Source organism: Microtus oregoni, unplaced genomic scaffold, assembly GCF_018167655.1.
Source record: "Microtus oregoni isolate MIOR12 unplaced genomic scaffold, Mior012 000004F_ref0000308, whole genome shotgun sequence".
NCBI lineage: Eukaryota > Metazoa > Chordata > Mammalia > Rodentia > Cricetidae > Microtus > Microtus oregoni.
This window is the reverse complement of record NW_024543063.1, coordinates 56712885-56726713: the sequence shown is the minus strand read 5'-3', so window position 1 is coordinate 56726713 and position 13829 is coordinate 56712885.

Sequence of the window (13829 nt, the reverse complement as noted above, 5' to 3'; positions counted from 1 at the left end):
TAATTGCCTTTTATCTATCTCTCTCTCTCTCTCTCTCTCTCTATATATATATATATATATATATATATATATATATATATATATATATATATATATTTTGAGACAGGGTTCCTGGCCATCCTGGAACTCATTCTGTAGAGCAGGCTGGCCTCAAACTAAGAGATCTGCCTGCCTCTGCCTCCTATTAAAGGCAACCACTGCAGAGTTTTCTCTCTCTTTTGAGACAGGGTTTCTCTGTGTAGCCCAGCTATCCTGGAGCTGGCTGTGTAGACCAGGCTGGCCTTGACCTCACAGAGATCTGCTTTCTAACTCTCAAGTGCTATCATACCCAGATTTTTTTTAAATCAAACTTTTGTCTTTACACTTCTTATTTGGCTGTTTGTAAATCCACACTCAGGTAGGTGCAGAGGCAATCTGAGTCCCTTGCAAGGCCACAGTACAGGATATTGGCCCCTCGAAGTCACCATAGGGAATGTTTCTAACCCTGCAAAGGTGTCCCCTGCTCCCATCCCTTCTTTAGCCATACCCAGTTCCTTTCTCTCCTCTGTAAGCCCTGGCAGACACCTCCAAGTTCCCCATTTCTACACTTGTTAGAAGGTTTCCCAGACGTCAACTGTTCACACAGTGACTTTTTTAAAGGTGGTGCTGGAGACGGAACTAGGACCTCTCTCTGGCAGGCCAGCGTCCTATCACTGAGCTACAACCCAGCCCTATTTTAATTTTCTATTTTAAGACAGGCTCTTGAAAGTTATCCAGACAGGCCTGGAACTTACGACGTAGTCTAGACCAGCCTTAAATTTGTCATCCTGCCTCAGCCTCTGGAACAGCTGGACTTATCAGCTACATGCCCCAAAAGCCCATCCTTCTTAGTAATGTTTGGCAGTTTATGCAGGTCATAGCAGGAATCAGTAGTTTGGTTTTGTGCTGGTTGTATAGCGTTCCTACATTTTGCTGTATGGGCATACCGCCTTCTGTTTATTCATGCACCCCTTCAAGGACATCTGGGTGGTTTCCAGGTTTTCTGCTACGCACGTTGTGTATTGGTTTCTGTGCAAACCCATGTCATCCCTCTGGGGCAAATGCTATAGACATAATCGCTGAACTGTGTAGTTCCTGCACCTTGCCGCTAATTTCTCATTGCCAGACTTTTCTCTAGAATGTTCTAGAATGGGTATGTTCTTTAACTCTCCCAACAGCAACGAAGGGATGATTTTCCCATGCTCTCGAACATTTGATGCTTTTCAGTTTGGGGGGCTTTCTGATAAATGTGAAGTGATGTCCCATTGTGGATTTCACGTGTATTCCCCCAGGCCTGTGGCACGGAATACATTTTCAGGTGATAACTTGCTATTTGTCTACTTTCTTGCTGTCTTTTCCAAGTCCTAGTTTATTTTTTTTTTTTACATATTGTAAGGACCGGGCCTCTTTTGAATATGTGATCTGCAAATATTTTCTCTATATCTGTAGTTTCTCTTTTTCTCTACTAATGTATTCTCTTTCTTCCTTACCTTTTTGGTCTTAAAACAAAGGATTTATTTTTTCATGTGTTCGTATGTCTGTGTGAGTGAATGGCACAAGTTCAGGTGCCTATGGAGACCAAAAGAGGGCACTGGATCCCTTAGAGCTGGAGTTCCAGGAGGTTGTGGGTACTGGGAGCCAAATTCAGGTTCCCTGGAGAAACAACAAGAGCTCTGAACCATTGAGCTATCTCTCAGCCCCTCCTTCCTCCCTCCCTCCCTTCGTTCTTTACTCTCTCACATTTATTCATTTCTGTGCTAAGGAACAAACCCAGGGATTTCTACCATCTACATGGAGTCTCACAACTATAACTCCAATTCCAGGGGATCCAGCACTCTCTTCTGGCCTCTGAAGGATACTTTATGCACATGGTGCATCTGGTGGTTTGAAACAAAACAGCCCCCCCCCAAAAAAAAGTGGCATTATTAGGAGGTCTAGCCTTATTGGAGTAGATGCTGCCTTGTTGGAGGAAGTATGTTACTGTGGGAGGTGGGCTTCGAGGGCTCATTTATACTCAAGCTATGCCCGGATGAAGATGCAGTTCTTTCTCTGTTCTCAGCTCCTTCTCCAGCACCATGTCTACCTACATGCTGCCATGTGATATGGACTAAACCTCGGAAACTGTAAGCCATCCCAAGGAAATGTTTTCCTTTATAAGAGTTGCTGTGGCCAGGCAGTGGTGGCGCATGCCTTTAATCCCAGCACTTGGGAGGCAGAGACAGGTGAATGTCTGTGAGCTCAAGGGAAGCCTGGTCTACAGAGCGAGTTTCAGGACAATCTCCAAGCTACAGAGAGACAGCAACTCTGTCTCAAACCCCACCCCCAAAACCAAAATAGTTGCTGTGATCATGTTGTGTTTTCACAAACCTAAGAAATAAACAATAGAAAACCTAAGTAAGACAGTGCACATACACACACATAGGTTAAACTTTTGCAGTTTCCAGTTGCTCACTGGAGCATTTTCTGATGTCCACTTCAGTTTCCTTCCTTACTAGAGAATTCTGACAATTCTGTCATCTCAGTACTGGAATTTATTGATTGCATTTAAAAAACTCAGTCTTGATTCTCTGCCTAGGTTCTTTCAGGGAGTGTGAATGTTCCATCTTATGAGATTCCAGGTACATTTAAGTCTTTCGTGTTAGCTGGCCTTCCCTGCTGTGCTCCAGCAGAGTGACTATGTACCGGGTGGAGCGATAGGTGGGAACAGGAGCACAACTTCTTCACTTGGCTATGTGGACACTCTGCAGATTCTTGTCGCTCGTCACTGTAGGGCACTATGACGGCCCTGTGGGGGATGAATTCTTATCCCTGGGTCACATGAAAGTCTCCACTATTGCTATACTTCCTCAGTTAACCTCCAAAAGGGAGGGATTGGGACAGTTCAAAACTGCTCTGCCAGGCCAGACAGCTCCACATTGAAGCCTAGTTCTACAGCAGGAAGACCTCATTATTAGCTGGTAAAAATTTTGGGTGCTTTATGATAACCTAGCAAGTATGAAAAACTATAGGGTCCCCACTCTAATAAGAGTGGAGATTCAGCTACAGATTCTTTTCCTGTGCTTTTTAACTAGAGTAAGGTGATATTAACTGAAACTTTTTGTCTAGTGAGGATGCCTCTCTCCTGGTACTTAGATTAGAGACAAAGGCTTTCTGTGTCTGCTGTCTGTTTGTTACTGCCCTTATCTGGGCTTCCAGCACTGCTGGGCTGTTGCTATCTTCAGCTCCACATGACGTACAGAGGACAGAATGAAAAGCCAGGGATTCCCGGTTGAGCTGTTTCCTAGGCTGTGAGCCTTCTCTCTGCCTTTCAGCATCTTCCCGGGTGTGTTCACAGGTCACTTCTGGGGTTGTTAGTTGCACTTAGAGGGAGGTGTAATGGAAACACCGGGTTGTTCCACCTTCCCAGAAACAGCTCACACACACACACACACACACACACACACACACACACACACACATCTAAGGCGAACACCATTCCTGATCTTCCCTTAAACCAAACAATTGGTGTCTATTAAATCATAGGTCTGATGGTGCTAGATTGAGTGTGTGTGCATGTGGGTGTGTGCACATACACTCACACACGTGTGCAGCAGTAGTAGTCATTGATGTATACCTGACATGTAATAAACTTACATATTTCAACTGTGTTGGATTCTGATAGGGATACACTCATGAAGCTATCGACATTCAACACAGTGAACATCTCCCTTCCTCGGAGCCCTCCTCCAGCACTCCCCTTGCCTTGCCAAGCCCCAAGCATCCATATGTGAGTTTGCAATACTGATTACAAAGCTGGAGGGGTGGTCCATGGTTATAGTTAAAGGCCAGCCCCAGCTGTGTAGCAAGGCCAAGGTCGAGCTGAGCTCCCCGTGAATTCAACAGCATAGGTAACTATTTCTAAATAATTATGCAGAGTGAACATGAAGAAAGCAATTCCAAAAAAATAAGATCAACAGAATAACTTCATATACATGCTCACACACAGGCATACACATACACAAACATATGTGTCACAGTATGACCTATATGGTCTATACATGTACAGTGCATATCCCATATGGAACTGCTTTGTTCCTAGCCTATCTAAAATTCAGCATTCATAAACAGCTGTTCTGAGACATCTTCCCAGAGGGAAGTGAGATGGCTTCCTAAATAAAGGCACTTGTCAAGATTGACAGCCTGAGTTTTCTCCCTGGGACCCACACAGTAGAAGGAGGGAACAACCCTGTAAATTATTCTCCAACCTCTACATATGTGCTGTGGCATATCTCCCCTCCCCCAATGAATAAGTAAATGTTAAAACATTTAAACCTTGTCCAGACACGATAGTGCACACCTTTAATCTTAGCAGAAGGGAGGCAGAGGCAGGTTTATCTCTGTGAGTTCCAGGACAGCCAGGGCTACATAGTGAGACCCTGGCTCAAAAGAAAAGAAAATCATCTCCCCAAGGTCCACTCCCAGAATCTGAACTCTGAAGCTGCACGCCCTAAATGGTCTTTCAACTCTAAAGGACAGGAGGGGGTTCAATGATGGAGGGTGGTGAGGGTGACTAAGGAAAGACATCAAAGGAAACTAGAGGGTGTGTCCCAGCCTCAGCCTGATCGTCCTCTGCTTACAAAGCAAGTCTTTTCCCGTCTCAGAACCCCAGGTCCTCTGGTTTACAATCACAGCTGAGATCAGGACTGGCTCTGAATCCAGGGGTGAGATTGCTAACAGCCCCAGTGCTGAGTAGGGGAGGATGGTGTCTGTCTGCTGGGCTGGGGGCTGGGGCAGCTAGCAGTGTGCTGAGCTAATGGGCCCGGGTTGTAGGAAGCTCACTAGAGCCACTCAGCCCCAAATGCCCCTCATGGAGGTCTACCTGCCCTACCAGACTGATCAACTTTATTGTATAATACTTTCACTCCTGCCTCATTTCCCTTCAGGGCCTACAGGACACCTCTCCTCTCTAGCTTCCCTGGTCCACTTTGGCTGGAAGAGACACTAGAGCCTGCAGTTAGAAAACAGTGCCTGGGGGCTGAGACAGTGGAAATGATACACTCAACTTTGTGCCTGTATTCCCCTCTGAGTTCATGGGGAAAGAGCTCTTACGGTCAGATGAGAAACTGTGCTTGGGAATCCAGAAGAACCCAGTAGACAAGAGTTGGGCTCAAGCACATGGGGCCGGGAAGTCAGGATGTGGTTCCACCGTTGGGAGACTTCTCTTGTGCATTGGTGTTTTTCCTGCATGTATGTCTGTGTGCGGGTGTCAGAACCCCTGGAACTAGAGTTACAGACAGTTGAGAGCTGCCATGTGGATGCTAGGAACTGAACCTGGGGCCTCTGGAAGAGAAGCCAGTGCTCTTAATTACTGGGCCGCCTCACCAGCCCCGATTTATTTTACTTTTTCATCATGTACCTGTATGTGTCTATCTGTGTCAGTGTAAGTGTTGGGTCCCCTGGAGCTGGAGTAACAGGTGTTCCGAGGCCCAATGTGTGTCCTGGGACCGAACCCTGGTCTGCTGGAGAGGAAGGAAGAGCGCTTAACCTTTGACCCATCTCCCCATCCCTCTGTTTTTAGTTATGTTTTGTTTGAAACAGAGGCTCATTATATAGCTATAGTAGGTGGGGAACTTGCTATTTAGACCAGGGTGACTTTGAACTTGGGTCAGTTACTTGCCTTTGCTGAGTGCTGGGATTACAGGTAATGTACACTGATGTCCAGCTGAAACGGATTATTTTCCCTGAACAAATGCAATTATTCCTCCTGCTTCCTGTCATAGGTTATTTGGGGGTGGGGTGGGGATCGTGCCCAGTGAGGGATTCCATACCAGATTCCGCTCAGCTTTGTGTGCAGTAGACAGACCACACAGGGCCTCAGCCAGGCATTGTGCAGAGAGAGTGTGGGGAGGGTTTGTGTGTGGTGGCAGGGGCATCAGCCCTGGGCTCTTGCATGTGTCTCTGAGAAGGAGGAGATGTTCAGACCCAACCAAGCTATGTCTTATAATGAACACCATCTGAGCTCAGAGGGGGTTCTTGCCCTGCTGTGGGAGCACAAATGTCAACAAACAGCAATCACAGGAGCGTGCAGTGCCTGGGTGTGGGGAGGGCGGCTGATACAGGAGCGTGGTGCCCAGGTGTGCGGAGGGTGGCTGATACAGGAGCATGCGGTGCCCAGGTGTGAGGAGGGCGGCTGATACAGGAGCGTGGGGTGCCTGGGTGTGTGGAGGGCAGCTTCGTTTTTATCATTTCAATTCTCTCTGGGCTTTTCTGAGATTTTTTTACCCCCTCAGGAAGGCATAGCCTTTCTTCGAAACTGACCCTTCAGGTCCTTGACTTCACTCCACTCCACATTTGTGCCCTCTTAGCAGCTACCAGAGAATCTTTGCCCACCTCACAGCAGTAAATATCCCCAAGTTCCGGGCACTCGGGCCATGTAGAGTTTTGCCAGATCCAAGCAGCTCCCGTTATTTACTCAGGGTCTTCCTTATGTCTGCTGCTTCCTCCTCCCTCCTCCCCCTGCTTCTCTTTGAGTGCTTAGGCAAGCTTCTACCTTTGAGGCTTGTCCTCAGCCTCTTTTGCTGCCTAAAACCAATGTGTCTCTCTCTATTCTTTCCCCCATCCTCTCTTCTCTCTTCTTTTCCTTCTTCTCTTCCTCCTCTTCCACTTCAAAACTATCTTTGTTGTTTGTTTTTGGGACAGGGTCTCTCTGTGTAGCCTTGGCTGGTCTGGAACTCACAGTGTAGCCTAAGCAGTTTTAAACTCAGAATAATCCTCCCATTGCTGGGATGACAGACACGAGCCACCACACTGGGTTATTATTTCTTCTTCATTTCTTATTTTATTTTAGTGTGTGTGGACCAATTTATCACAGCATGTATGTGGACGTAAGAAGACAACTTGTAGGGTTCAGTTCTCTTTTTCGTCCTTGTGGGTTCCGGGGTCTTCAGGCTTGGTGACAAGCCCCTTTAGCCACTGAGCCAGCCCCACCCCCAGTTCATTCTACTTGGGTTTTTTTTTTGGTTTTGTTAAAGGATTTTGTATATTTTAATTTTATGTGGCTAGGTGTTTTGCCTGCATGTGTGTAAGTGCATCATGTGTGTGGCATGCCTGAGAAGGCTGGAAGAGAGCACTAGATCCGTGGCAACTGGAGTTCCAGAGCATCCAAATGGTGCTTACAACCAGCTGTAACCCTGATTTCAGAGGATCTGACCCCCCCCCCTCTGCCTCCGTCAGCCCCAGGCATGTCTGTGATGCATATACAGACATACCTACAGGCAAAACACTCATATGCATAAAATAAAACTAAAAAGCCCGCAGCAACAGCTAGGAAAGGGTGAACTTTAGGCCCCACCTACCCAAGACCTTCTCCTTGAACACAGTCAGGAGATGGGGAGAAAAGGAAGAGAGAAAACGAGGTGTGGTGGTGACGGCCTTTAGTCTCTGTTAACAAGAAGGCTGAGGCAGGAGGATTATGAACTTGAGGCTAGTCTAAGCTACATAAAGAACTGAGGACTAGCTTATGGAACTTAGCCCAGACCATGCCTTTAAAAAAACCTCACTATATAGACCAGACTGGCTTCCAACTCAGAAATCTGCTGCCTCTGTCTCCTGAAGGCTGGGATTAAAGGTATGTACCACCACGCCTGGCAAGATGATATTTTACCCTCCACCCCACCCCCACCCTTTCTTTTTAAGAACTGGGGCTATAGCACAGTAAAGACTTGCCAAACACAAGGTCCTGGATCCAAACCCCAGTACTGAAAAGGACAAAACAAGAGATCAGTATATATCTTCCCTGTGCTCTGACCTGGTGCTCCACAGAAACATGGACCTGGCTTCCTGGGAACTCCAGCTCTAACCAGAACAGGCAGCACTGGTCCCATTTCACACAGAGAAACTGAGGCCCAAGAGTAGAAGAATCTGCCCAAAGGGAGATGGCTCAGTCAGTAAAGTACGAGGACCAGAATGGTATCCCTGGGACCCATGTAAAAAAGGCCAAGCTGTGTGGTGTCACACGCTTGTCATCCTGGAGCTGGGGCGGGGGGGGGGGGGGGGGGGCAAAGACATGCAGCTTCCTGGGGCTTGCTGGCCAGCCTAGACTGCCTACCGAGCTCTAGGCAAATGAGGCACCCTGTCTCAACAAACAAGAAGGATAGTGTTCTTGTGGAAAGGTACCTGAGTTTGACCTCAGGCCTACACATGTGCTCAGGCACACTTACACCTCCACACATGAAAACACACACACACTCATACATCACACACACACTCACACATCATATCACACATTACACACACACATACTGCACACACCACACACTTATTTACAAATATGCCTAAGACAAAATAGTTGATCAGAATGTGAACTGATGACCATGGAGATTGTTTCTTTTCTTTTCTTTTTTTTTTTTTTTTTTTTTTTTTGGTTTTTCGAGACAGGGTTTCTCTGTGGTTTTGAAGCCTGTCCTGGAACTAGCTCTTGTAGACCAGGCTGGTCTCGAACTCACAGAGATCCATCTGTCTCTGCCTCCCAAGTGCTGGGATTAAAGGCGTGCGCCACCACCGCCCGGCCTGGAGATTGTTTCTTGGGGTCTTAACGTAACCTTGCCTACACATGGGGTTACTCCTACAAGGTTTTTATGCCCTTCCAACAGCCCAGCTCTACTCTCAGGCAAAGAGCAGGCTTGGCCACACCCAAGAGATAAAACTGGGTGGGCACCTCGGAAATCTCCAGCTCCCAGCTGCCCAGCACAGCCACTGGTCTGGTGAATTCTTTTAAGCAAAGCTGGTGTGTGCAGTGAATGGCCAGTGTCTCTGAGATCCCAGGTTCCTCTGCACAGGCACACTGACATTCCTGTCCCTTGGCCAGTTAAGATGAAGCCCCTTGTGTTTCCCAACCCCAGCTGACAGTGATAGAAGCCAGCCTCCCCAGGAAACTTTACATCAAAGGAGATGGACCAGGAGGGGTGGAGAGGAAAGAGGAGGGCCCCTAGCTGCTTCTGTTTCCTTCCTCTAGGGATGCTGGTGAGGGGCCACTTCCTATTTCTGATGAGCCAGGGGAGCAGTCCTCAGGAAGGAGGCTCAAGACAACAGCCCAGCCCCCCTCTAGCCACATTCCTCACAGCTAGTATCCAAGGTCACTGTCTTGAGCATGCGTGGAGCAGAATGGCAGGTAAGACAAGCTGTTTTGGGGTGAGCACGCCCATCAGCAGTGAAGAGAGACTCCTCATCCTCCCGGACTCACCAATCCAATGAACACCTGAGCACCTGTTACAGGGCAGGTGTGCTGGGCACTAGCAATCCACCAGCACAACACATGTGTTCTTTCACAGTCCAAGGCAAGAGACAAGCCTTGATCCAAGCACCCACTACTTGCAGGTAGGACTCTAAGAAGGGTGGAAGAGAACAATGATCTGCGGTGTTGACCAAGATCGAGGGAGGCCAGACTTGTGATCAGTGAAAAGAAGATGGCTCTGGCATGAAGGAGCAGCACATGCAAGGCCCTGGGTCACAGGCAAGCACGGCCTGCTTCATAACATGGGAGGAAGCTAGAGGGAAGCGTGGAGTTTGGTGGGCCTGGCCACACAGGCTCTCAAAGGCCGGTTTACTTCTTCATCGAAAGAGTAATAGATGGCTAAACAAGGTGGGAAGAGGAAAGGACTCCACTGACATCTTGAAAAACATCCCTGGGGCTGCTTGTAGAGAATACACAGAGGGGCCTGCACGTAATGGAGAAGTCAGGAAGTGAAGGCTAGCCTTAGGAAAAGAGGTATCGGGTCAACACAGCAGGAAGACCCGAGACTCTTCAGCAAGACCAGCATATCTGACCACAGACGTTGGCTCCAGGAAGCCAGAGATTAAAAAGAGGTCAGAAAAGCAATGACCTCAGGACTCCACTGCAGTGCTGGCCCCCCACCCCTACCCCAGAGATCCTCCCTGTAATGTAAGCCTTTGCAAGTCTGACTTGCCCCTCTGGCCTTCCTCCTCCTCCTCTTTTAAAAAGGCAGCATTGTGAGTGTCCGAGCGCCCCAGAGGACACTGACACCCACTTCTCCACCCCTCCCCAGGTCTTTATATATTGGTGAACAACACTACAGTGAGTACTTGTGCGGCTGAATATTTGCACCCACGCCTATAGATTGCATGTGCTCACACATGTCCCGGGCGGGGGGGAGTATGCCCAAAAGTGAAAGGTCTTTGTTCTTGATGCATTTTGCCAGACTGGCTTGTTGCCATCTAAGGATAGGCATCACTGGTGTAGGAAAGCTTCCCAAGGCCTAAGGTCAAAGCCCTTGTACCTTTAATATACATTCCTGAATTATATAAAAACAAACAAACAAAAAACCAAATACGAGTTGCCCAAAGGTCACTGTGATGTCTCTGGGTCACTTTAATTTATTTGTACTCCCACTGATGTGCCATTTCATACGTCCTTTGGATGATGGTTGGACGGATGAAGGGAAAAGGATGTGTGTTCAGTTCACAAGTGAGTCAGGGATTCGGGAGCACCCAGCAGTGCCTGCAAAGGTCTGTCCCCACTAGTTAGCAATTAGATGGGAACCTAGAGGGCTGTAGTACAGTGTGTGTGTGAGAGTTTGATGGCATCTGGCAGGACATGGCGGGACCTGGAGACAAATGAGGAGAAGGGAGGGCATATACCAGCCTTCCAAAGGAATAGCCTATCACCAAGAAGCAGAGAACTACCTTTGGGACCGAGCCCGTGGCCATTTTCGGAGACAGCACTGTCCCTTGGCAATAAATCCAGCTATGTAATTTGTGTGGCCCTGTGCAAAACCACCCCAATACAAGTCATTAATAATTCTGGGGTGGCAGAGACAGAGCATTAAGCCACATAAGGGGGGGGGGGGCTCCAGAAGTGCAAGATAGCACCCAACACAGGCTGTCTGCATGCCCACCTTGTCTGCTACGTGCCTTCTCTCCCAGAGGCCATTGGTCATGGGTTATTCCAGCCTGACCCAGTCCAGTCCCGACCCACTGCTGCCCAGCTGCGGGTAAGGATGATGGACAGAATACATGGTGGTGGTTGGAGCAGTAGATGGAGCCCGAGTGGGGCTAGTGTGTGGGGGCCCCACACACTAGAGACCTGAAGGACAGGACAAGTGTGTACAGAACAAGGCTGGGAAGTACAGTGTATGTGTGTGTGTGTGTGTGTGTGTGTGAGAGAGAGAGAGAGAGAGAGAGAGAGAGAGAGAGAGAGAGAGAGAAATCGATTAGAGGTTCTCTGCAGAGCCAGCAGAAGGATGCTGGGTCCAACCCAAAGCTGCCTTGCACATTTGTTGTTTAGCAAGCTCTTGGCTCAGTCCTCAGACTCAACCCACCCTTGGACCTATGAGAAACAGAGGTACAAAGAGGGGAAAGGGGCAGAATGGATGCTCTGCCTCCCACTCGCTCTCCTCTTTCACCTCTTAGCCCACCAGCCAGAGATGGCAAGGGAAGGGAGCAAGTACCTGGAGTGGGTGTGGCCTGGCCATCAGTGTGGCTGGGGAGGACTCAGGGTCCTTAGTCAGCTCATTCCATGGGGGCCTCTGCTTCTCCTGCCTTCATGAGGCTTCACTAGGTCTGGGAGAGTGTGGGGGGCAGTGTCCTGGCCTCCCAGGAATGTCCCACCTTCTTTGATGGGGTCAGCCCCAGCCAGCTAGCATCCAGAGCCAAAACTAGCACCATGGCCATGGCCCCCAGCTGTGCATCCTTGGCGCCTTGGCCGCCGTTCTGAAGCACTGCGTGGCAGACTTTCCACTCTACCAGGGTGTGCTCATCCATAAAAAAATTAATGGTCCCTGCGAATAAAGAGGCACAACAGCAGAGGAAGGCTTTTTAGACAATCAATTAAAAGCCTAGAAGAGAGATTATCTCATTGAAATATCAATTTTTAATAGCCCTGCATCTTTGAGTTTCCTCTAAAAAAAAAACTTTGCCCAGGCCCATTAGCTTGCTTGCTTCTGACTTTGACTCCTGCTGCCTTGACAGAGTGGGCACTCCCTGTAGCTGGGCCCGAGCAGAACAGAAGTGCTGGCTCACTCGTTCAATGCTCGCTCGCTCGCTCACTCGCTCACTAACTCACCCACCCATCCTGAGCAGTGAGTTCAGCTGTGCTGAGTAACCTAGTGAGCCAAGAGAAGGAATCACGGGTGAGTGAGGGACCTGGAGGGCAGCACCAGCCAGGTGACCACGTCAGCAGTCACAGAAGGTGGACCCATCTGGAAAAATGACTATCAAGGGACAGAAGGGAGGAGCCATGGAAGACAGGAGAGGGAATCTCTGGATGGCATTTGAAATGAGACTAGAAGCATGTAAGGATGGAAAGAAGGCTCCAGGCAGAAAGAATAACATGACTGGTGGCCCCAAGGCAGGAAGAGGCTTGGGGTCCTACAGGAATGGAAAGGAGGCCAGAGACAGGAATGATGAACAAACGAGAGGTTGTGTGGGGAGCAGGGAACCTAGGAAAGAACACTATGAGCGTCATGGCCCTGCAGTTGAGAAGGGGTGTGTGGAACGTTCAGCTGCCCTATGAACCTCTGGGACAGCAGTGTGCGCACATCCGCTCTGGAGAGTAGCCCCAGTTCAGGCTGTGCTTCCGAGCTGCTACAACATTCGGGAGGCTGCAAAGGCCTTGGCCTGAGTTCCTCACCTTCAAGGTGGGAGAACAACTTTGATTGTCCCCCTGGGCTCTCAGGGGTGTGGCAGCTGACCCAGGCAAACTGCTCCACCCAGCGCCTCCTCTTCTGCCCATCTTCTCTTGGCAGCCTCTTCAGTTTACCCCCCCCAGGGACTCTGGGATCAGATAAGCTCTGTCTGATGAAGGGTTCCCACCAGCCAAGTTCCCAAGCAGATAGCTACACCCCCAAGCTTCGGTGCCCCAGCCGGCAAAGGGGATCAGCAACAGTCAAGACTGCTCACTGCAGTTGCTCCAATCCATCCCCTCATGAAACTAACCACCAGACACCTGAGTGATCATCAGGTTGGGAGTCTGAGATGGCGCTGAGTGGGAGAGAGTGGGAGGACCTGGGTGGGGTGGTCCCTGCCCCTGGACAAGGCTCCAACCCCAATATGGACACATACATGTGTTCCCTTTCTGGATAACTGGCTTCTCACCCAAACAGGACAAAGGTGGAGGCCTGACACGTGTCTCTTCTCATTTCCCATAGGCATAAGTGGAAACCGAGGCTCAGAGAGGTGGTGTTTCTTGCTTAGTTAGCAGTTAGCCAATGCTCATCTTCTTAGTTGCTCCCTTTCCAGTTAATAACTTTATTCACCCCATCTGTGTATGTGCATGCATATGCGCATGTGTGTCTGTGTGTGCATTCCTGTGTGTGTACATGGAGACCAAAGGTCAACAACATCAGGCATCATCCAGTCACTCTCCATCTTTTTTTTTTTTTTTTTTGGTTTTTTCGAGACAGGGTTTCTCTGTGGTTTTGGAGCCTGTCCTGGAACTAGCTCTTGTAGACCAGGCTGGTCTCGAACTCACAGAGATCCGCCTGCCTCTGCCTCCCAAGTGCTGGGATTAAAGGCGTGCGCCACCACCGCCCGGCTCTCCATCTTACTTTTAAAGACAGCATCTCTCACTGAACTAAGAGCTAACTGTGAGCAAGCTATGAGGAGCAAGGCAGGAAGCAGCCCCCTCTTGGGCTCTGCATCAGCTCCTGCCTCTGGGTTCCTGCCCTGTTTGAGTTCCTGTCCTGACTTCCTTTGGCGAGAAACAATATGGAAGTGTAAGCCCAACAAGCCCGTCCCCCCCCCTCCCCCGTTGCTTTGGTTGTCCTGTTTCACCACAGCAACAGTGACCCTAATGTCTTAGGGTCCCTTCCTTCTTT